We start from the raw sequence: 21,794 nt of genomic DNA on the forward strand, positions 1-21,794 counted from the left end.
CCATGACTGTGTATCAAAGTTTTTATAAGAAAACCAAACAAACACTTTTATGAGAATATGTTGAAAAATTGGAGTATTTATATTGTGTGCAGCAGTCATTCCATCTAATGAAATCTAACTTGATCTTGTTTAGCTGCTCGGTGACATTTCTGATTTAGTGTTTTCCATATACTGCCATGAATAAGAGAGCCCTGCACGCTGCTCTCTGCAATGCACACATATCGATAAAAAACCTGCATGATGATCATTCACACCCCGGATCAATGTCATCATCATAATTCCATCGAGGAGGTGTTGAGTAAACATATTGATTTATTTGCTCATGATCAGGCAGCATGCCTTTACAGACACGGTGGTGAGGCTACGTGGCCCGAAGAGTGCAACTCAGGAGGCTAGATGAAAGGAGTGAATGAAAGAAGGAAAAAAGACAAAGAGGAAAAGAGGAGAATATGGGAGACAAGAGAGCAAACATAGCCTTGTGAATGGAAGAGAGGTGGAGGAATTGAAAAAAAGAAAAGGGGGAGAGGGGGAAGGCAGTTTGGGGGTGGAGTAATTCAGAGAATGCAAGCCACAGCCCTCCCTCCTCCCTCTCTCTCTCTCTCACTCACTCTCTCTCCACTCCTCCTCCGGGTGGAAATTCATCCTTCAGGCTCGGCAGCGGACATTTGTGTGGAGGACCTCGGGAGTGCGGGACGTGTTCATTCGTGGAGGTCCGACAGCAGCACCTCTAGAGCCGGGTTACTGGGAGCAGTGGGCACACTGGTGCCTGAGCCCTCTGTAGTGACTCTACCACTACACTCAATTAGGCTATGTGATTTTATTTTTATTTTTTTATTTTTTTTTTCACCACTCAACACAACATTTCTTTTGTTTTGTGTTTCATTTTTTTCCGCTTTACTTTAGGATTTGGTGTCTCCGGTGGTCCGGGCAGCACTCTTCCATTCGGTGCCTTTTCTGTTATCATTTTTGTGTTTCATTGAGTCACCTTCCTCTGCGACTACTAACTTTGGACCTCCGAAGACAGCCTGTCGCCAGTCGGAGAGGGGGGAAAAGGAGATTTGACACCGAGCAGAGAGCCTATATTTGTCCGCCTGAAGAGGAAGGAGGAACAGCAAGCTCCCCTGTCGCCACCTCCGCCACCAGCCTCCACTCACCGCACGGAGGAAGCAGCAGCAGGAGGAAGCAGAGGAGGATTTAGCCTGAATTACGCCAAGGGATATAACCGTGGAGGAGATTTGACGGTCAGTTTCTTTTTCAATCATGTCTCTTCATTGTCGCCTGCCGTCTCGTGTGTCTGTGTGCAGAATATGCGGCATTTCTGCTGCTCGGCTCGGCTGTGTTGCTGGAAAGAGAAAGTGTGTGTCGGACTCGGTCAGACGTTAACCGGCGGAGGGAGAATAAAATGTAGCTCTCAACTCTCCTCTCCATGGTTACTGTTGTAATATTATTGTGCACACTCGGAGCAGCGTGAAATTCGGTGCGTTTGATATAATATCCGGGTCCTCTCGGCGGGGTCTGATTCGCGGCGGCGGCGCAGCTCTGTGGTCGGGGATATTTTTAGGCGGTCGCTGTGTTATTAGCTGGCTTGCTGGGCTACTTATCCCAGCTACCGCTTTCACCGAGCCTCCCTCCGCCCTGCTCCCTCCCTCGCCTCCTTCCCTCGTCTCCTACCCGCCTCCGGTGCCCGGTATTCGGACAGCTGAAGCCGTCTGCAGCCCACCCGGCTCATTCCTCTGGCTCCACCACCGAACAGGTGCATTTTAAAGCCAGGCCAGGACAGGCGGGGGTCCAACAGGGCTGTGAGACAGAAGGGCCTCTTTATAATGTGGCTGACTGTATTTCACTGGGTTTATTTTTGGCGTCCTGTGAAGGGACAGTGTCCCCCGAGACTCCACTTCCACGGCGCGTCCCTGTAACGCACACTCAGAAGTGAGTTAGTGACCTCATTGTTCTGATACTATTTCCTCGGTGCTCGTGCTGTTGCATGCGTGCCTGCGCGTGTGCTCTCGTGCGCCAATAGGGTTTGAAGTTTGTCCCAGTGTCTCAGATGGAGCAAACGTGTCTGCTCATATGGACACAAAGCTCATTATATTAATCAGCTCCAAACTCCCGCTTATGTTATTTAAAAAAAACCTCACAACAACCCGTATCCGGTTCTGTGCTGAGGAGTAAAACCTCCTCGGAGGTGAGGAGGCTCCGGAGGATGTTTTCGCCCACCTCGTCGTGATTCCTCTCACGTATGCTTTGCCATGGAGACGTTTGACAGCCTGCCGCGGTCTGGGTATGTCTCCTTTGACCGAGGGACAAGACAGAAAGAGAGAGGGAGTGCTGTGTGAAAAGGAGAGGAACCTACGCAGAGAAAGCTGAGTGTGGCTGTTTATGGAGTTTCCGTGTGTGAAAGGAAACATAAATAACTACGTTAGCACATGTAGCTGCTGCAGCTTCACTACTATCCACATATAATTATATTGTCACATATTGTGTTACTATCATTACTGAGCTGAAGGTGCTGGCTGCATGGGGCTTGTCCTCTAGTCTGCACACTTTCAGACCTTCTCTGGTGTCCTCTGAACGGTTTTACTGGAACCAGTTTTGTATTTTAGCGTGTAAGTTTTCCTTCCCCACTAGGAAGGCCGAGGGGCCGAGGCTGAAGGTCTGGCCCCACAACAAAGGTGTTTTTTTAGACAGTTGGCTGTTGCAGTGTGACCTTTGAGCTCCTGGTAGCGGTTCAATCCATGTCTGGCTGCTGTCCTGCCTATGGTGTGTGTGTGTGTGTGTGTGTGTGTGTGGCAGCAGGCTCACAAGTGAAACTCTTGTTTTTAACACTCCAATGACATGTTTCTGCTATTTCTGTTTAAACTGCTGTTTGATTGTTCAGAAATACTTGGCTGCTTCATCCCACAGACCCTAAATAAATTAAAGGACCTGACTGTTCAGTAATGGGCAATTTAGAGGGTTTTGAGTGGTCCCATGGGTGTCATTATTCTCTGCCTAAAGCCTACAGAGGAGGCCTGGAGGTGCACCTATCCTCCTACCACCCCCAGTGGACATGAATCAATACTCTCTCACTGCATCACTCTCTTCTTTTCTTCTCTTCTCTTTCCGGTCCTGTGTGACGTAAACGAGGCAGGCCGGCAGCTGAACACACTTGCTTGTATGTGTGTGTAAACAGGCGTCATGTTGATAGGACTGGTGTGTTTTGTAGACAAGCTGTCTTTAATCCTCTACACAGAGAACAGTGTTTGTTTCCCTCGGAGCAGCAGGAACCGCCTCCACTGATGATCATGATATGTGTGTGTGTGTGTTTGTTTCTGCGCCTTGCTGTTAATTTGCTCACTTAAGTGTGTGTCTTATGTGGTGTTTGTGCACATGCATGCAGCGAGGGTGGGTTTGGGCGTGTGTGTGTGTGCATGCTCGTGCATGATTTCTAGTGATGTTGTGGCTCAGTGGTAAACTGCCAGAGTTCCCTGAAGCCAGGCATGTACCCCCCACCTCACACACACACACACACACACACACACACACACACACAGACACACACACACACACACACACACACCCACCCCACCCAGTCTGGCTGCAGTGGCAGATCCTGGGCAGTCAGTGTTGCCCCCTGCAGCTCTGTGTGAATATGAATCGGCTTCTTGCTGGAAAAGGGCAAAACATGTTCAGTCGACTTTCAGTGGATGCAAAAAAAAAAAGGATTAAAAAACAGATTAGTGTCCCAGGCAGCTGCAGTAAATAACCTCATCTTGTCTTTTTTTGATGAGGAGCAGAGAACACACACACTCACACACATGCTGAAATCATGTTTGTGTATTTGACTGTATTTATGTGTGTAGCACTGTAGTAGCAGAGCTGTGATAACAGAGAGAGGTGAGAAACTCTCTCTCTCTCTCTGCACTGAAAAGAGCTTCTGTTGTTCTCGCTCCGAGTTTCAGCATGTGCGTCTTTTCTGTCATTTTTTTTTTTACAGAAGAGCTCTCTGTGCTGGCCTTTAAGGGTTAAATAAACGGTGTGCATTTGTGAGTGTGTGTTCTCTGCCTGTGTAGATCCTGTGTTAGTGTGTGTGTGTGCATCAAAGGGTCAACGCCAGCAGAGCTCGCCTCTGAAAGGCGCCTCAGTCTTCAATAAAAAGGTGTTCTTCTTGCCGTAAGAGGTTTAGATTACCTCGTGGTGTCGTTGCAACCATCACTTGAAGGTGACGATCGTCCTAATGGCTGCTGTGCTGCTGCAGCAGCTCTGGCTGGTTCTGCTGTGTGTCGGAGGAGCAAAAACAAAGTCGTTGGGTCTGTTTTGTGGTTTTGCAAGGAAACCCTGGAACTCGGCTTTGGTTTTTGTCTGTGTTTTTCTTCCCTGCTATAAGCTTACATAATGTTTAATGTGCTGAGTAACTTCTGACCTGAAATGGCCCAGAGGAGCCCAGCACGGAGCTGCTGCACAACTCACTCAGCTATGGAGACAGTGGAGAATAGTTGTTTTTACTTCTGAAGCAGCTTCATGGTGCACAAATACTTTCTGAATGTTTTAAACTCACTTACATTATTAAGATAGCCATTAAAAACAGATAATCCCATAAATCACATGGCTGTTGGTCCTTTTTTTGCCCCCAATGAGCTCATTTCTTGACCATATTTATTTTTTATCTGTCAACAACTTTGGTTTTATTCCATTTCCATCTTGGCAAACAAGATTTTTGTCAGAAGACATGTTGTCAGATATATTCCCTAAACTCTGAGGGTGTTTCCTCTGTCTACATCTGAGCTGCTCCCTATTTCAGAACTCAATATCATCCAAAACAGGATTGAGCTCCTCTGTTATGAAACTCCTTGTGTAGCCTCCACACGATAAGTCTAATCTTTGGCTCCCTGCTTTTCAAACTTTAGCTACAAGTGGAGAGAAGGAATCTTATTTTAGCTCTGAGATCAGGACAGATTTTATTTTTCTTATAGCTTTGGGAGGAAGGTAAAGAAAAGTGTTCCTGTTGTGGAGTAAGCTCACTTTATCACATTGGGAGATGAGATTTAGATCCTTTCGTCTCTCTCCCCCCCCCACCCCCCTTCCTCCCTTGCCCTTCTGGGCTAAAATAGGGGATGACTCTCACCAGCATTTCTCTGCCTACAGTTGGCTACAATTCTGTGGCTGTGAGTCATGCTCTGGCCATGGCTGAAACACCACTTGTCGATGCACATACTGCACATTTGTCAGAACTCGAAAATAAAACACTCATTGGCTGTTTTTGCGAGGCTCGCAGGCTTTAAAAGGTGTGGGCTCCTGCTGCTGCTATTCTTAGAGCGAGGTACCAACAGAAAACAAAGAGTGGGCCTCGCTTCATGACGAAGCTGGCGAGTAGATTCAGAGGAGCTGCGGGAGTAAACTGGGACAGAGAGCTGAAGTTGGACTTTTTTGCCGTTGTCATGGTTTCAACATGGTCTAAAATAGAGGCCAATAACCCAACAGACAATCTGCTGCGGCTCCTTCGGAGGGTTAATCCATAATGTACTGTACATGAGTCAATGGCCTCAGCACCTTGGCTCTGTTGGCTCCACATTACACTGTGCTGCTTTCATTTGATCGCAATCTCGTCATGAGCTGTAATTCGGTCTAATGCGTTTCCTCTGGGTTCCAGTGTTCAGTGCAGATCCCATCAGTCTGTCACAGCTTATGTTGTTTCCCCCCGACTCTGCAGGCGAGTCCCCAGCTGCTGTTTTCACTCACCTGTTGGGATCGAGTCAGCGTCATACAGGACTTAACACTGCTGTGGAATCAACACATTTTTAAAGCATAGTTCTTCATTTAGTGTCAACAGGAGAGAGTGTGAGGTTCATTACAGTCCTGATGTGCAGGTGTCCGGTTCTGTTTGCACTAAATATTATGAACCAGATTCAGAGAAACCGTCACGGTTCATTTAAGTCTGCCGCTGATGCGTCAATGTTTATAAAAGTTCACAGCCATCAGAGTTAATTTAACACTTTTAGTTTGGATATTGGCCCGGAGCCACATCAATCCTGCCAGTGAACAAACAGTCTAATCAACGCCTGTCAACTTTAAATAATCGCCACCGAAATTGTCACTCTTATCAACTCTGGGAAATGTGTTCAGAGGAAATCATTTCAGACAGAAAATATTTCTCCCAGCAGATCCCCTGCTCATAAAATCACCATTACACAGAGGGAAACCATGATCACAGCGATCCTGATTCCACACTGATAGAGTCAGTTCAGAGCTGTGGAGACAGTCGGACAGACGGCTGGGCTGTAGTTAAATGTTGTCGTCCTCAGGGAGCTTGGCTCGCTGACGTGTGGTTAACTCGGGTGTAGTCTTCTGGTGAGTCATTACGCCACCCAGCAACAGGAATATTCCTCCGTTTGGGCTTTGAGATCCATCCACCGTGTTCTGACATGGCACATTTAATTTAAAGTTAGTTATTGATTGCATTGACCTCTCCCTGACCCTGAATGTCTGTGCAATGTGCAGCATCAGCAGCACGTCCTCACAGTTGCTGATTTTGGAAAGTCATATGCAGCATTATGCTATGGCTGAATCTCTGGCAGCAGTAAACTCCAAATGACACTAAATGTCCAGGCTCAGACGGTGTAGGAAATAATATTTTTCAGGCTGTGAGCACTAGACAGTGAGGCAGAGTTAGTGCCCTGTGTGTGTTGGGCTCCGTAGCTGTTGGGGTGTTGCTCCGAGTGGCAGTTTGCCGTATAATTGCAGCTGACATCGCTGTGTACGGCTGCAGAGGAGACGCCGACCGGGCCTTTATGAGCGATCAGTGTAGCTAACTGCTCAGGCCTGTGTGTCACTGATAGAGAGGCCGCTGCTCAGAGGGCCACAGGAATTGTTGTCGTGATGATGCACACTTCTTACTGCTAGAGCCGGACCATCTGCTTTTACACACGTTTTTAGCACCTTTTTTTTTTTTTTGGATTAGCTACTGGCGTTGGTACTTCTGCTACAGCGTACAGAAACTCTTCCACAAGGTTCAAAAAAGTCTTGAAAGTTTGAAAGATGATTTATTTTAATCGTCAAGTTTTGATGGTGCTTTGATTTTAACATCCAGTCTTTGAAATTGCTCCATTTTTTGACCTATTCAGGTGTTTCACCCACACAATCACTCACGTAAACCAAACTGCACTCTAAACAAGAATACACTGGCTCAACTTAAAAAAATTGAGGTAAAAATTTGCGTCCATCTTTTTAAGTAATTCCAACAATGTTGTGATTAAGTGAATCCTATGAGTCTTTTTAATGTTTGACTAACTTAAGTCGAGCCAACTTAATATTTTCCAAAGGTTGAGGTGATATTAAGTGGTAATAATTACTTAATTTAAGCTATTCTAACTTAACATTTTAATTACATTCTACTGGAATATGTCAGTGCAAATTGTTACCTTAAATGTTTTGAGTATGAGTAACTCATTTTCATTCAAGTCAAAATGAATAACACATTTCAGATCCAGTTTCTATGATGTCTCACAGCAGACGAGCTACAGCCAGACAGCTAATAGCTGATAAATGCTCAGTTTCTTACTCTAGACATTTAAATAATAATGGTCATAACATACGAAGTAAAGTAAATAGAAAGCATATAAAGGAATTCTGCAAACTTTATTCATTGCAATTGCATTTACAGCAACAGTTTAGATGTGATAAAAGCATTGGCAGTTTTTGGTTTATACATTGAAAGTGCTTTAACTTTTCTGTTAAATAGCTGTCACCCTGCTTTGATATTTCTTGAGTTTGTTTAAATCATTGTTAAAACTCCTGATGACTTTATTATTTCAATAAGATCCTGCTCCTCCAAAAGCTGTTTAGTTTTCTAGTTTGAAACATTTTTATTTTTTTAAAGATCAGTGTGAATGGCATGTAGCTGATGCAGATTGTAACCAACTTTCCCAGCGTGCAGAAGCTACGGTGGCCTGCAGGGATCAGAGAAAACGTGAAAAAGAGTTGGTGTTACTTCATGGGGCTGCCTGTGTGGATCTGATACTTTTTACTCATCTTTCCTTAAAGTTTTCTTCCTCTGTTGTCCAGTTTCAACATTTAACTGAACTGTATGAAGCAGATTTAACGTGTGTGTGTGTGTGTCTGTGTGTGTCTGTGTGAGACACCACTGATGGGAGAGAGAAAACAGTCATTAGTTCTGGGGCATTAACTGCTTATCAGTGGACAGTTTTATTAGCCCCCTTGTTTTGGCTGGTTAGCCTTCTGGACATGGAGCCAAACGGCGCTGTGAGTCGCCCGGTCAACCATGGAGGAATTCCACCGCCACGCCAGGACCCTTAATGCTTCGAGAGGACCTAATTGTGATCCGACTTCACCAATAACAACGCAGCACACTGATCCCACCATTAACATGCAGACTGAGGATGTGAAAATCTGGCAGCGGTCTAGAAAATAAAAGCACAAAACATTTGTCTAATCAAACAGATATAATACTCAACATTTGATCCTGATTTGTTGTCAAGTGTTAATAAGTGAGTGCTCTAAAACTCTATTATTCTTCGTCCTGATTTCTGCCTCTTGACACATGCTGAGTGCAGACTTTCCGTTCTCGAGTTGCCCTGTAATGATGTCGAGTTAGTTCTCTGTGAGCACTGGAAACAGACCCTGATGTCGAGGCGTGTTGCTCGCTCGTCCATGAAGGAATTCTGCTTCACCACAAACAGCCAAACAGCCTGCTGCTGCCGTCGCCATGGAGACTCGTCTACTGTGCTGAGCGATGGGGGTGGTGGGCTCTTTTTTTTTTTTTTCTTTTTTAAAGCACTTCTCTTCTTTCAGGTCAAGATAAAAGTGCAGACATTCACAAATATTTAAATAATATTTGATGTTTGGTTGTGAAGATGCTGCAGATGGAGATACTCAGACAAAATGCTGAGTGGCCATTTCAGTTTTATCTGTTAACTCCTAGAGCACAAAATCTTATCTGACATGTGGTGCTGCTGCTCTTCAGACTATTTGCATGCCGTATTATTAAAAATTGATAACCACAGGGTAACTCAAAGAAGTGGAAGAGACTGGAGAATGACACTTCAGGGAGCAACTAAAACAAACCACACTTTTGTTTTTACATATTTGTGGCTGTTTTAGAAGGACATTGTTGTGTGTGTGTCTGCTGTGTGTACTTGTACTTCCCACATAGTGAGGACCATTACACATTTTGAACCAACAGAGTGAGGATATATTGCCCAGTCCTCACTTTTTCAAAGGACTGTTTGTAGGTTAAGACTTGGTTTTAAGTTTCAGCTTACTATTAGGTTTAAGTTAAGGTTCGTGTTAGGGTCCTTACAAAGACAGGTGTGTATGTGTGTGTGTGTGTGTGTGGACTCAGACCAACAGCTTGGCTCTTCCACCTGGCTGATAGCTTTTAAAGCGTCAGTGGGAGACAAATACAGCAGGCCGAGGAAATTACTTGAGAGGACCTGACATGTTAAATCTCACAGTCAAACACCACCAGGTCCACTTCACACCAGCCCAACGTGTGTGTGTGGTTCTCAATGGATGACATTGTTCCTGGCTCAGAGTCAAACACACACAGAGTCACACACTCACACAGGCAGGTCATATATGTACATAAGACACACACACACACACACACACACACACACACACACACACACAGAGCTTCAGGTTACACACATTCTACAAGTCTGGACGAGTCAACAAGTTTAGAGAACAGCAACAGGAAGAAACAAGTGATTTAGGAAACAGCTTTACTTATTTCTGATTTGATAGGAAAAAAAATATATAGTCTCATTGAGATTTAAAAAATCTCAGTGTGTTGTTATTTTGTCTGAAGTCCTGAAGTAAAAAAATCACTTACCATGAGTCTCAGTTAAAGAGTGAGTGTGAAAACACAGTTTAATTCAGAGCTGCAAACATTTTCTTTATTGATTAATCTGCTGAGTATTTTCTCATCATAGAGTCTGTTAAATGTCCAACTTAGGTCCAAATCCCAAAGATGTGCAGTTTATGAGCCTGAAACAAGCCGAAAAGTTCAGATGTTACACATTTTATGAATATAATGATCAAAATTGTTACTCAGTTATTGTTTTTTGTCTAGTAATTTGTCCAACTCCAGTTGTTTGTATCAGACTTTTTTAATTGTGTTGCACACGTGTTTATAACTGCAATTAATAATCTCAACTGTCAATTAGTTTGCAGAAAACAAGTCATGTTTGTCATATGATTTAGCCTGAATCCTTTTATATATTTACTTTAATGATGTGAACACTTACTGTTTGGCTATTTTCAGGCTTTTACTTCACATCTGTCTGTTAAATGTCCAACCAAAGTTCCAAACCTCAAACATGTGCAGTTTATGGGCTGGAAATAAGCTGAAAAGTTTATTATTATTGGTTTTTGTCTAGTAATTTGTCCAACTCTTATCAAAACATGTTACATTTCTGCACACATGTTTATAACTGCAATTAATTATCTCAGCTGTCGGTTAGTTATTTTCCCAATGATTTAGCACACTGTTGAGCTAATAACAAGTCGGAACATCCTAAAAGAAATTTCCAATCAAAAACCTTTAATTTATAAAGTCGGCATTCTTCCCATCAGTTTATTTTCCTTCATAGATTAATCAATTAAATCAATTAAGTTATCAATAATAGTGTTTCAGCACTCAAACTGTTCTATAATAATTGCTGTGTTCCCTGTTTTGTCCATTATATATATATTGATTATGTTATAATGTACTAGTGTTTTTCCTGATGGCTGATTATTGTTGTGTGATATAAAACAGAGTGCATTGTGGATGTTCTCTGCTCTCTGATCTCTGCAGCCGTACAGTCGCTGCTCCAGGAAGTAAACACTCGGGGAAATGTGTCACGCTGCATGAATGCTCATCTCGGAGCCTATTTGCAGATTTGTGTAACGGATCAGGATGTCATGAGTCACCCATTCATCCACTTATTCACCCACCCATTTATCCCCCTATTCATCCACCCACCCATCCATCCACCCATCAAGCCACTTATTCACCCCACCCATTCATCCATCAATCCATCTTTTATGAAGGGCAGTCGAGAGCTGCCGTCTGCCAACGTGCTCTGATGATTCACGTCCTGGAGACGCCACCACTGCCGGATTATGTGTGTGTGTGAAGCACAGGGGGGGGCTCTCTGAATTTGTGTGTGTGTGTGTGCAGGCTGCAGGGACAGAGGATGGATTTGGGTGTGACAGGGGAAGTAGTAATGGGATGTGTTGATTGATAGGACTGCAGGAATACACAGACTCTGGGAGACAGAGGGAGAGAAACAGGGTTAGCAGGAAGACTGTGCAGCACAGAAAATGAGCACAGAGAGAGTGGTTGTGTCCCGAAGTCAAGGATCCTTCCTTGGTGGGATCCTTCTTCGGAGTCGGGTCCTCCAGAGGCGAGGCCAAAGTCCTTCCTTTCACTGGTATAGCCACTAATGGAGCAGCCTTCAGTGTGCACGTGTGTCATTGCGTAATTGGACGTCCTGCTTAAATTCAGAGCTGCAATTTCAAAACCAGTTAATGACATGATGTGTCTTTGGCATCAGCACTCTGACACATATTTGTGGAAATAGAAGAAGATGCTTTAAGGTTGAATCTCCACGATTTAGGAAAAAAAAAAAAACAAAGTGGATTAAACCTGCATATTTCACTGATCCTGGAGCATAACTCACCATGGAGATGTGTTTGCAGTACAGTACAATAACAGTTATTTATAAATAACTAGCGGATAATAGCAGGCTGTCGGTCTGTTAACACAATAAGCATGTTTAACTTTCTGAATGGCATAGCTACGTATACTTTGCACATAATAAATCATCATCTGAAGCATATGAATTAACAATAACTTTAGCGACTGAGACGGCATAAATTGACTTAACTGGCAATCTATCAAGATGATGTTTATTATATTTTAGCTAAATATTCTAGCTTTTGTTTATGCATATTTTGCTTGACTTTCAACACAAGTTTTGTAAGTTATGTGATAACAAATACTCAGTGTAAACTGAAATACGTATATTTAAATTATTGTGTCGCTGGCGTTGCTGTTTCTTCGCTCGGCATTTTTTAATTCTCCCAGTAGACCGGTTTGTGCAAAGCATTATGGGTTGTCGGGGAACACTGAGGATACACACATGCATCCTTGGAATTTGGGCAACAGAAGGACTCTGTCCTCTGGAGGATCCTGGACTTTGGGACAGTCCTTCAGCTGATGTCGATGACGTAGTATCCCTCAGATTCAGCCGTATGAGGATCCTTCCTTGACTTTGGGATACAGCCAGTGTGAGAAATGGAGCAGTTTAGTGTTCCTGAATACCCTTCAAGTGTCTCTTTGACCTCCGTGTACAGCTCTGGACCTCAGAGTTGCCGCTGGTATTGTTTACATAGTTGCTGCTTCAAAGAGCATTACAGTTTAATAAAGCAATCATCTTCAAGGGCGAACGGACTGTGATGCAGATGGAGCACACGCCCAGATCCCCGCTGCTCACTTCCCTCTGACTGCTGCTTGTTCCCACAGTTTAAAGCTGTTTATCAGAAACAAGAATCATCTGAAGTTTATTATTAGACGCCTTTTAAAAATAACTTTACACAAGTTTTCTGTGGCAGCAGCGACTCAAATCAACACTGCCTGATCTGAACTGTAACAAAGTATTTCTGATTTATTGGAGTTATTTGAGGCCCTGTTTGTTTCTGCAACATGTTGTTTTCTTCATTGTGCAGCTTTTTAGTTTTTCCTGCTTCTGATGTCATATCAAGGAGCAGAATGTCTAGTTTCAATTTTGTGGCATCATTTATTTCACTACAACACAAACTAAATTCCTTAAAGAGAATACTGACATGTTGCACCCTTTTATTTGAACTTTTTTATTTATTTTCTGGTTCCATCTCATCATCAGAAGCTGCAGCGAGCTGTTGCTAACCTCTGACATGATAAACTAAAGATCATTATTATAGAAATGATTGAAATTTTCCCCTAGAAGCTTTTAGATTTTTGAAGCACTGCAGTATAAAATCTTGATGAACATACTTTGACATTAACGCCTGTGTATTTCAACTCTTACATGATCATATCTGGATTTTAAGATTGTTTTTATGTTTGTGTGTTTCCTCAAATTCTCCCCTGGGGGATGAATATCGAGTTAAGACTTGAAACGAAAAAACAAAACAGTGTGAGACTGTATTTAAAGGTGAACACCTGGTTTCTGACAGTTTATCTCTGTGATGTCTGCCTGCAGTTTGTAGAAAATAACTCATAACTTGACACATGATATGGTGATTATGGGACATAACAAATTGACTTTTTCCAGCTCTACTTTCTGTAAGAATGTTGAAGTCAAAAGGTGTCAAGAAAATGTGATTTTTGTTTGTTTTTCTGTAGAAGGGCCCAGAGGTCTGTGGTGGTTTTCAAAAACTGAGGCTCAGTTTTCTCATAAATGAACCCAGATTTATCCTTCGTATTTTTTATATATTTACTGGAACGATATGAACACGTAATGTTGCTATTTTCAGGCTTTTACTTCACAAAATATTATTATACGATGAGCCAAAAGACGATATTTTATGTGAACTTACAACAACTTCTAAAAGCAGAAATCTAGTCAATAAAACTTCAATATAACCACAAAAATAGCATCAGTTACCTCAGAGAAAACATTTTCATAACCTCCAAAATAAGTTACGCTTTTGCATCACAGAAAAATGAAAGAGTGAGAGAAGAAGCAGCGTTCTGGAGCCGCCGGCGGCGCTCTGCCATCTCCTGCTCTGTGTTTAAGTCCTCAGACATCAGGTGGATTTGCTGCAGAGCCGCAGCTTCTCTTGAAGTTCACCTCAAACCAGGTGTTTAGCCTGAGCAGAGCCAGTCCTGTAATCAGCCGGCGCGGCTGGAATGATATGAATTCTGTTTGAACGCTGAGGACGAGGCTCAGACCCTCTCAGCCTCTCTGTAAACTGAACAAGTGCTGTTTCTTCTTTTGTCTCAGCTCTGTGTTCTCCTCAGGGACACACGGTGTCAATGTTTTTTACTTTCTTTCTTTGTGGCTGCATGACCAAATATGCATTCACAGTATTTCAACATGAGCAGCAGATCTAATATTGTTACTTCCAGGTTTTCTCTTTCTATCCGTAGCCACTCTGTAAATAATTGAATTATTAAATGCAAATCCTTTGGGAACAAACCAGTGGGTATCTGGGTTTCTGCCCCTTTAGTTTCTCAAGTAAAGACAAAAGACGAGCCGGCCGCTCTGTTGTTTTCCCCGTGTGTGTTTACAGAGAGGAGAGGGAGGGAGGGAGCGGCTAAACTCCTCTTTGAAGTATGGTAATTCATCCATAGCATCCTCCCTCGGCTTCGTTGTTATTCTGAGACGCTAGCAGACTCACTAGCATAGCCAATACATTCATTGTTTGCTCTGTGCTATCAGAAGGTACAGGACTGCACTTTAAAAGACTGTCACCCACTTACCCGAGAGAGAGAGCGAGAGAGGGAGAGAGAGGCAGGGAGAAAGTCATTAGGGCAGGCAGAGAGCGAGCAAGCTATCTCTCTGTGCAGCAGGGTGTTTGGAGCTGCGTGGCGGCCGCCTACAGTCCCCGAAGACATGAGACAGAGAGTGTGTGTGTGTGTGTGTGTTGAGCGTTCATACATGTGCATGTGTGCTTTGTGGGAGTATCTGCAGGTCTGTGTGTCAGGCTCACTGGTTTACATGATCCTAAATACCACTGTTATCCTGAGGCCTGCAGGTACTCTCCTGACACTCTGAATCCCTCCGATTCTCTCCAACTCTCCTCTGCTGCTGCAGATTAACTGCAAACACCAACACCTCCTGTTCCTTCCTTTGTCTCTGACTGTCTCTGACTGTCTCTGACTGTCTCTAAATGTCTCTGACTGTCTCTAAATGTCTCTGACTGTCTCTCCTCTGGTTTCACTGCTTCACTCATGCTCTCTGCTTGTGCAGGTAGAAAGCACTATATACAGTCATGGAAAAAATTATTTGACCACCTTTGTTTTCTTCAATTTTGTGTTCATTCTAATGCCTGGTGCAACTAAAGGTACATTTAAGAGCTGATATTTAGACATTTTCCATGGTTTCTTGATGATAATAACCAAGATCATTATCAAGAAAACCATGGAAAATAGCTACATATCAGCTCTTAAATTAAACTCTTATCAGCTTTTTATGTTATCATTATATTTGTCGAAACAAATGTACCTTTAGTTGTACCAGCCATTAAAATGAACTGAAAGAGAAATTGAAGAAAAAGAGTAGTCTAATCATTTTTTTTCCATGACACTATGACCTGTATCATCAGTTATCGCGTCTCTTTTTAGCCACTGCTGTGTGTTTGGTTCTAACGATGTCCGTCGCAGACTGAACAGATTACTGGCTGTATCAGGTCTCTGGTCATCTCAGGAGGAACTGTAATAACGTTTCATCTCCTGCCATCATGAGTGAAGTATCTTGACAACTGCTGGATGGATCCCCATGAAATGTTGTCATATTATATTCAAGGTTCAGAGCTGACGAATCCTTCGGCCCAACTCATGATATTGATATGGATAACTTTCATGAATAATGTAAACAATCTAAGATCCCTTAGATTAGTTTCATAGAGTTCATCTCGCGATTATTTTCTAGACTTAATCAATTAATTGTTTGGTCTATAAAATATCAGACATGTCTTTACATGTCTTGTTTTGTCGGTCCATACCTCAGATATATATAGCTTTAATATGATGTAAAGAAAATAAGAGAAAAGCAGGAAATCTCCAGATTTGAGAGGCTAAAGAACATTAGAAGAAGCATTTTCTGCCATTTTTGCACAGTTATTTAAACGATTAATGGATGATTGATGAATCGACTAATTGTTGCAGCTTTCCTCAGCTGTAACCATCAATCTGCACTCAGCTAATATCTGCCCACAGGAATGTTAACATGCAGAGATGGAGAACCAACATCTGCTACTGAACATCCCGATGCTCATGTTGTCATTGTGTGCATGTTAGCATGCTAGCACTAGCATCAGTCTGTCCTCTCTGCTTCGTCTGCTTTCTTTTGCATCTTCTCCGCTTTACTGAGGTCTTACTGTCTGTTAAACCTCTCATCATGTCCCCATGGACTCCTTATTCTCCCCAGGTCCACCTGGTGCTGACTGACTGTAGAAAAACCTTCAGTACAAACTCTACCTCCCTCCATCTCTCTCTCTCTGTCTCTACGTTTCGTGCTGTTCCTCTGACGAGCGTCTAAAACGTCAGATATTCAGCTCCAGCTTTCAACCTTTCCATCACTGACTCTCTCTCTCTCCCTCCCTCTACCTCTCACTCCTTTAATGTTATCAGCTCCTTCTCTCGTGTGTGTGTGTGTGTGTGTGTGTGTGTGTGTGTTTTCTTAGATAACTCAGGTTCACTGCGGCCTTGACACAACCTGCTGCTGCCAAATCAAACCACCCTGTAAATAAAAATCAGGTTTTAATTGACTGATTAACATCAAAGAGGCTGTTTTTCTCTCCACTCATGAAAAATAATAAATGCATGAAGGCCGAAAGATGTTGATGTGAACCAAATACCAAAGTTTAGACCGACATTAACTTCATCACCAACCCTGAAGACATTTAGTATCTATATTTATATTTTATTAGTAGATTCCAACTGAAATGTTGTGCAGTAATTTGTTCTGTTCTGTCAAAGAAGAACACATCGTTCTATTACAATCAGCGTTTATTTGTCCCTCTTATGCCCACAACATCCCAGCTGATGGTAAGTTTCTGTCACTAAGTGTCTCTAACAGTCAGTCACCTCACAGTTCTCCTGTGTTTTCATTTGCAACAGTTTTGGAGGGTCTCAAATTAGATTTCTCGTGGCATTTACCTAAATCCCTTAACAGCGAAGAGGTGGAAACATGAAATCTGGTGATAATATCGGCTCAGTGGACGCAGCTCGCCGTCTCCGTCTGTTTGACCGGGATAAATTCAACAGACGGGGGACATCTTTAGCCCGGCCAAAGAATCTAAGCTACGGTTCCTCTAAAGCCCTGCCAGCTAGTTGGAGGTCACATTGCTCCGTCCGTGAGGCTATCAGCCGTGGCCCGCTATTATCATAGAGATAAAGAACGGAGCCGAGACATCTGCAATGACCGTGGAGGGACTTAGAGGTGGAGGGAGGGGGAACCGGCTGCTCATGTGAATTATGAGCTTTCTGAGTAAAAAAAAAAAAAAACCTCACTGAGTGACAGAGAAAGTGAAACATTGGGGCTGTGAACGTCTCACTCACAGAACAACTGGCTGCTTTCATGAATGACTCGGTAACTAACCGTGTGACTGACAGACAGACGGACTGAGTGAGTATAAACTGACTTACAGGCTGAATGATATGCTGTCGAGCCGACTGAGTGAATAAATAAATGCAGTGATTGATGAGTGATCAGCTGCTGCTGTGTTTGGCAGTGAGATGGAGATGGACTGACTGACGACGCCCCCGCAGCATCAGCTCAGAGTTCCTCCAGCTCTCTTTAGTCAAATAAAAACACAAATAAACTCACAAAATGTCAAGCAAGCAAATGTTTTCACACCTTTTTCCCTATTAGACCAAAAATGACAACTGTTCCAGAAATCATTAACTGTGGTTTTGTCAAAAACTATCCCTTAATTCCTTCTCTCAGCTGAGCAGTGGCTCACACTCCTTCTTCAGTGGCAGACCATTAAAATCAGCCAGAAAACAAACAAACAAACACCAGCGATTGATCATACACTGTAAAAAGAAATCTGTTTAATTTACAGTAAAATACTGGCAGCTGTAGAAATCAAATGTAAAAATCAGCAAAAACTGTAATTTAGACTGAGTAGTCCCTTTTATTTTTAGGGTTATTGTGTCCTTTATTGTATTTCTTCTTTATCTTTAGATGAAAAAAAACTTTTCTACAGTTTCTTGATTTACGGTCATTAAAATAGCCTAGTACGGTGAGATTCAATTTTTAATTTTACGCCCTATTTCTTTCCCTGCAATTTGACAGTGTTTTACTGTAATTTCTACAAATATTTTTTTTTACAGTGTCGCTCATACATTCCTGCAGTCACCAACCACACATTTAGGTTGACTTATCTGTGATGCAGTTTACGTTGACTTCTTGGAGTCATATCTGACCTCTGAACTCAAATCTAAACTTTTTAGATGTTTGGGTTTTAAATCATTCTAAATTAAATAAAACATATTTATTTTGCACAAAAATGTTCCTTTAACACATATAGTGTAACTCATATGCAACTAATTGGCAGGTTGAGTTGTCTCAATATCCAGTCTGACACATGCAATGACTCTCAGGTGTGCGTGTGCTGCAGCTGGCTGCCTGTTTGCTTCCTCTCTGAGCAGTTTATTAGCCGATTTTGTCGACTGGTTGCTTTGCTGCCTGCTTGTGTATTTATAGCTCGGTGCTGTAAGCCAGATAGGACGGACACAGAGATGAGAATTGATGACCTGCATCACCAGGGAATGGAGGAGATGGCTATCACTGCAAACTCATCACACACACACACACACACACACACACACACACACACACACACACACACAAATACAAATCCATGCAGTCAGACAGACATGTAATGTGAAGGGACGAACAGTGAACAAGGATTTAGAGAAGAAAACGCACATCCAGCGGCAGCTCCTGGTTGCAGCAGTATCCAGGTCACTGCAGTGTGTGTGTGTGTGTGTGTGTGTGTGTGTGTGTGTGTGTGTGTGTGTGTGTGTGTGTGTGTGTGTGTGTGTGTGTGTGTGTGTGTGTGTGTGTGTGTGTGTGTGTGTGTGTGTGTGTGTGTGTGTGTGTGTGTGTGTGTGTGTGTGTGTGTGTGTGTGTGTGTGTGTGTGTGTGTGTGTGTGTGTGTGTGTGTGTGTGTGTGTGTGTGTGTGTGTGTGTGTGTGTGTGTGTGTGTGTGTGTGTGTGTGTGTGTGTGTACCTGGACTATATTATCAGAACTGTACCTGCACACAGCTGACCCACTTTAGTCCTGTTTATCTTAGAGCAGAACACAAGAGTCTGCATCATGGAGCTGAGACTAACTCACCGTTTTAACACCCAACATGTTTCTGCAGCTCCATTAAGCTGCCAACCACAGAGAACAGTAGATGTGTATGTTTTACTGTCTAACAGCTGTTTCACAGTGCTGAAGAGAATTAAAATCACAGTTTTTAACTCTCAGACACTCACATCTCCACCAAGTCCAAGTCTGATCTCACAATCCTAATGGCAAGTTAAAAATAACTATCGTCTCCGCCCTGTGATTTGAATCTGCTCCAGAGTGTTTTGGGTTCTTCCTCGCCCCGTGCTCCGCCCTACAGCCAGTTTCATGATAATTGTGTCTGTCTGTTTGTCAGCTGGATGACAGAGAAACAGTCCAACAACCAATTTAAAGTATATAGTGAGAGTTCAGAGCTAATCTGGAATCCAACAACACAATTGTGATGTTGTTGAAAAGGCAACAATGTGTCGAATATGAAGAATGAATTTGACATTTTTGGAAGCAAACTTTAGAGTCAAACTGTTTAATCTAAAAGCAGACACCTGTCCTGCATTATAAACACCTGCTCTTATACAACAATCCACAATACAGAAATAAAAAGTATCAGCTTACTCATCTCACAGAAATAGCTGCTTATGTGAGGAGAGAGTCCGTCTGTCAGAAACACTGCAGCGTTTTTAAATGAATCTGTGATGTGAGAGAGTTTTACTTCACCATAACTTACTGTAACCTCTGACTGTGTTTAAGTCAAAGTCTAAAAATAGACCCCGTTAGGTTATTTACCCCTATCAGAGCTGTCAGAGGAGAGGGAAGCAGGGCACGTTCACAGGGAATTGGATGGCACCTGGGAGGGAAAGTTCACGGATTGAAGCGCGCCCTCGGATTAAAGGGCACAGATTAGCAAGTCTGCAGCGCTGTCTTATAGAGGGTTGAAGAGTTGAAGAGGGGTGAGGCTGTGTGTGGGTCTGTGTGTGTGTGGGTGTGTGTGTGTGTGGTGGAGCATATAGAAGGTCTCGTGTTGCCCGGCTGTCATTTTCTGTCACACTGGCAACTGTTCCCAGCTGTCCATCTCACACACACACACACACACACACACACACACACACATGTGACCAGCTGCCCCCAGCTGTCACTGTATCTCAAGTCTTAGCTGGTGGTCCCAGTAGGACACACACACACACACACACACACACACACACACACACACAATGTGGCAACACACACACCCACCTTAAAGTTCTGTGAATGACTCGTATAAGAAATTGTTTAAAGAGTTATCAATAACTTGAACATTAATTACATTTCTGCTTTCTCCTCCTCTCCTTCTCTCCTCTCCTCTCCTCATCTCCTCTTCTTGTCTCTCCTCGCCTCCTCTCCTAACCTGTCCCCGTCTCCTATCCTCGTCTACGCTCTGTCTCTCCTCTCCTCTCCTTGTCTACTCTCCTTCTCTCCTCTCCTGGTCTCGTCTCCTCATCTCCTTGTCTCCTCTCCTCGTCTCCTCTCTTTGAATGACACATAAGAAAATGTTTGAAGAGTTATGGAGATAAACACACAGACACGAAGTTAGAAAACACGAGTTCAGCAGTCTAATTGGAGTGAAATGTAATTACTCGTGCTACCTACACATTCTTTAACAATAATTGTATTTCCTCCTCCTCACTCCTCTCTCCCTGTTGTTCTCTGCCTGTCTCTCTCTCTCTGTGATTGTTAATTCTTTCATGTTTCATTTTTGCAGCCGTTGCAGTGTTATAATTAGCCTACTGAGATGCGCAAAGCATCGCGGCACTTTCCCCTCATGAGCTGTTAGCCTTCACACACACACACACACACACACACACACACACACACACACACACACACACACACACACACCCTCTCAGTGAAAAGCCTATGAGCCTTGTAAGCGAACGAGGAGCGAAAGCGCTGATGCTTCGACGTTCCAAAACACAACTCTAATCAAAGTGGACGTGTGTTTGGCTGCGTTCGCAAAAGAGCCGTAATTCCCATGATTCTGCCTCGCTGCGTTCAGTTCTGTTTTTTTGCTTCACCTCAAATTAAATCCTCATTTCGAGGAACTTAAAGCACGCTGCGCCCTGTGGGGGACACAAAGCCTTTGTGCAGCAATGTCTGAAACAGAAACCTACACATCAATATGAACAATATTTTCCAACAGCAGGATGTTTTCTGCTTCTTTCATCTCGCCTGAGTTCACTTTTTGGCTTGATTTACTCTCTAATATCACAGTTGGAACAACAAAAAGAGGATATTTTTAATGTTCAGGTGCCACGCTGACAACCTGCTGGATGGTTCTTCTGGTAAAACGATCTTGTTTTTGATGAAAGGATTATTTGATAGATAAGGATCTTGTTTTTTGAGATAATATATCTCCGCAGGTCGCCTGTAGCTCTAGAAAACAAACGTTCCTGCATGTTTTTGGAGCTCTGGGAGGTCCGGAAAACCTCCGCCCCGCCTCCGGAACGTTAGGCCGCAGAGTCCCTGATGGAGGTCAACAGGACACCCACGCCTCTCCCCACATCATCTGCTGCACCTTTTTGCCAAATTTAAGTTTATATATTTAAGCATATACTGAAGCAGGATGGAGCTAATAACTCTGGGAATAAGTCATAAAAGAAAAACAATGAATGGTTTTGACCCACTTAAATTTAAAATCAAGCGTATGCAAATACCAGCTTGCCGCTGCACTAAATCCTGAGAATGGCACATTAATTTTTATGCCAGCCTCTGAATTGTGTCTCCATTCATTTCACACGCTCACATCACTTATACATATGCATATACAT

The 21,794-nt window shown here is 43.1% G+C and overlaps 1 protein-coding gene across 3 annotated transcripts in view; it reads left to right on the forward strand.

Moving 5' to 3' along the window:
• The first annotated feature begins 660 nt into the window (after positions 1 to 660).
• The window catches only part of dag1 (dystroglycan 1), a 56,474-nt gene continuing 35,340 nt past the window's right edge, over positions 661 to 21,794 (forward strand). Inside the window, exon 1 of one of the 3 annotated variants that reach the window (XM_059328966.1) lies at positions 661 to 1,241. The gene's annotated coding sequence lies outside the window, so the exon portion shown is untranslated. Of the gene's footprint in view, positions 1,242 to 1,794; positions 1,930 to 1,967; positions 2,282 to 21,794 lie in introns of those variants that run through there. The other 2 variants (XM_059328968.1, XM_059328967.1) reach the window with 2 other exon arrangements.

The sequence above is a fragment of the Centropristis striata genome, chromosome 3 (genome assembly GCF_030273125.1).
Source record: "Centropristis striata isolate RG_2023a ecotype Rhode Island chromosome 3, C.striata_1.0, whole genome shotgun sequence".
Taxonomy (NCBI): domain Eukaryota; kingdom Metazoa; phylum Chordata; class Actinopteri; order Perciformes; family Serranidae; genus Centropristis; species Centropristis striata.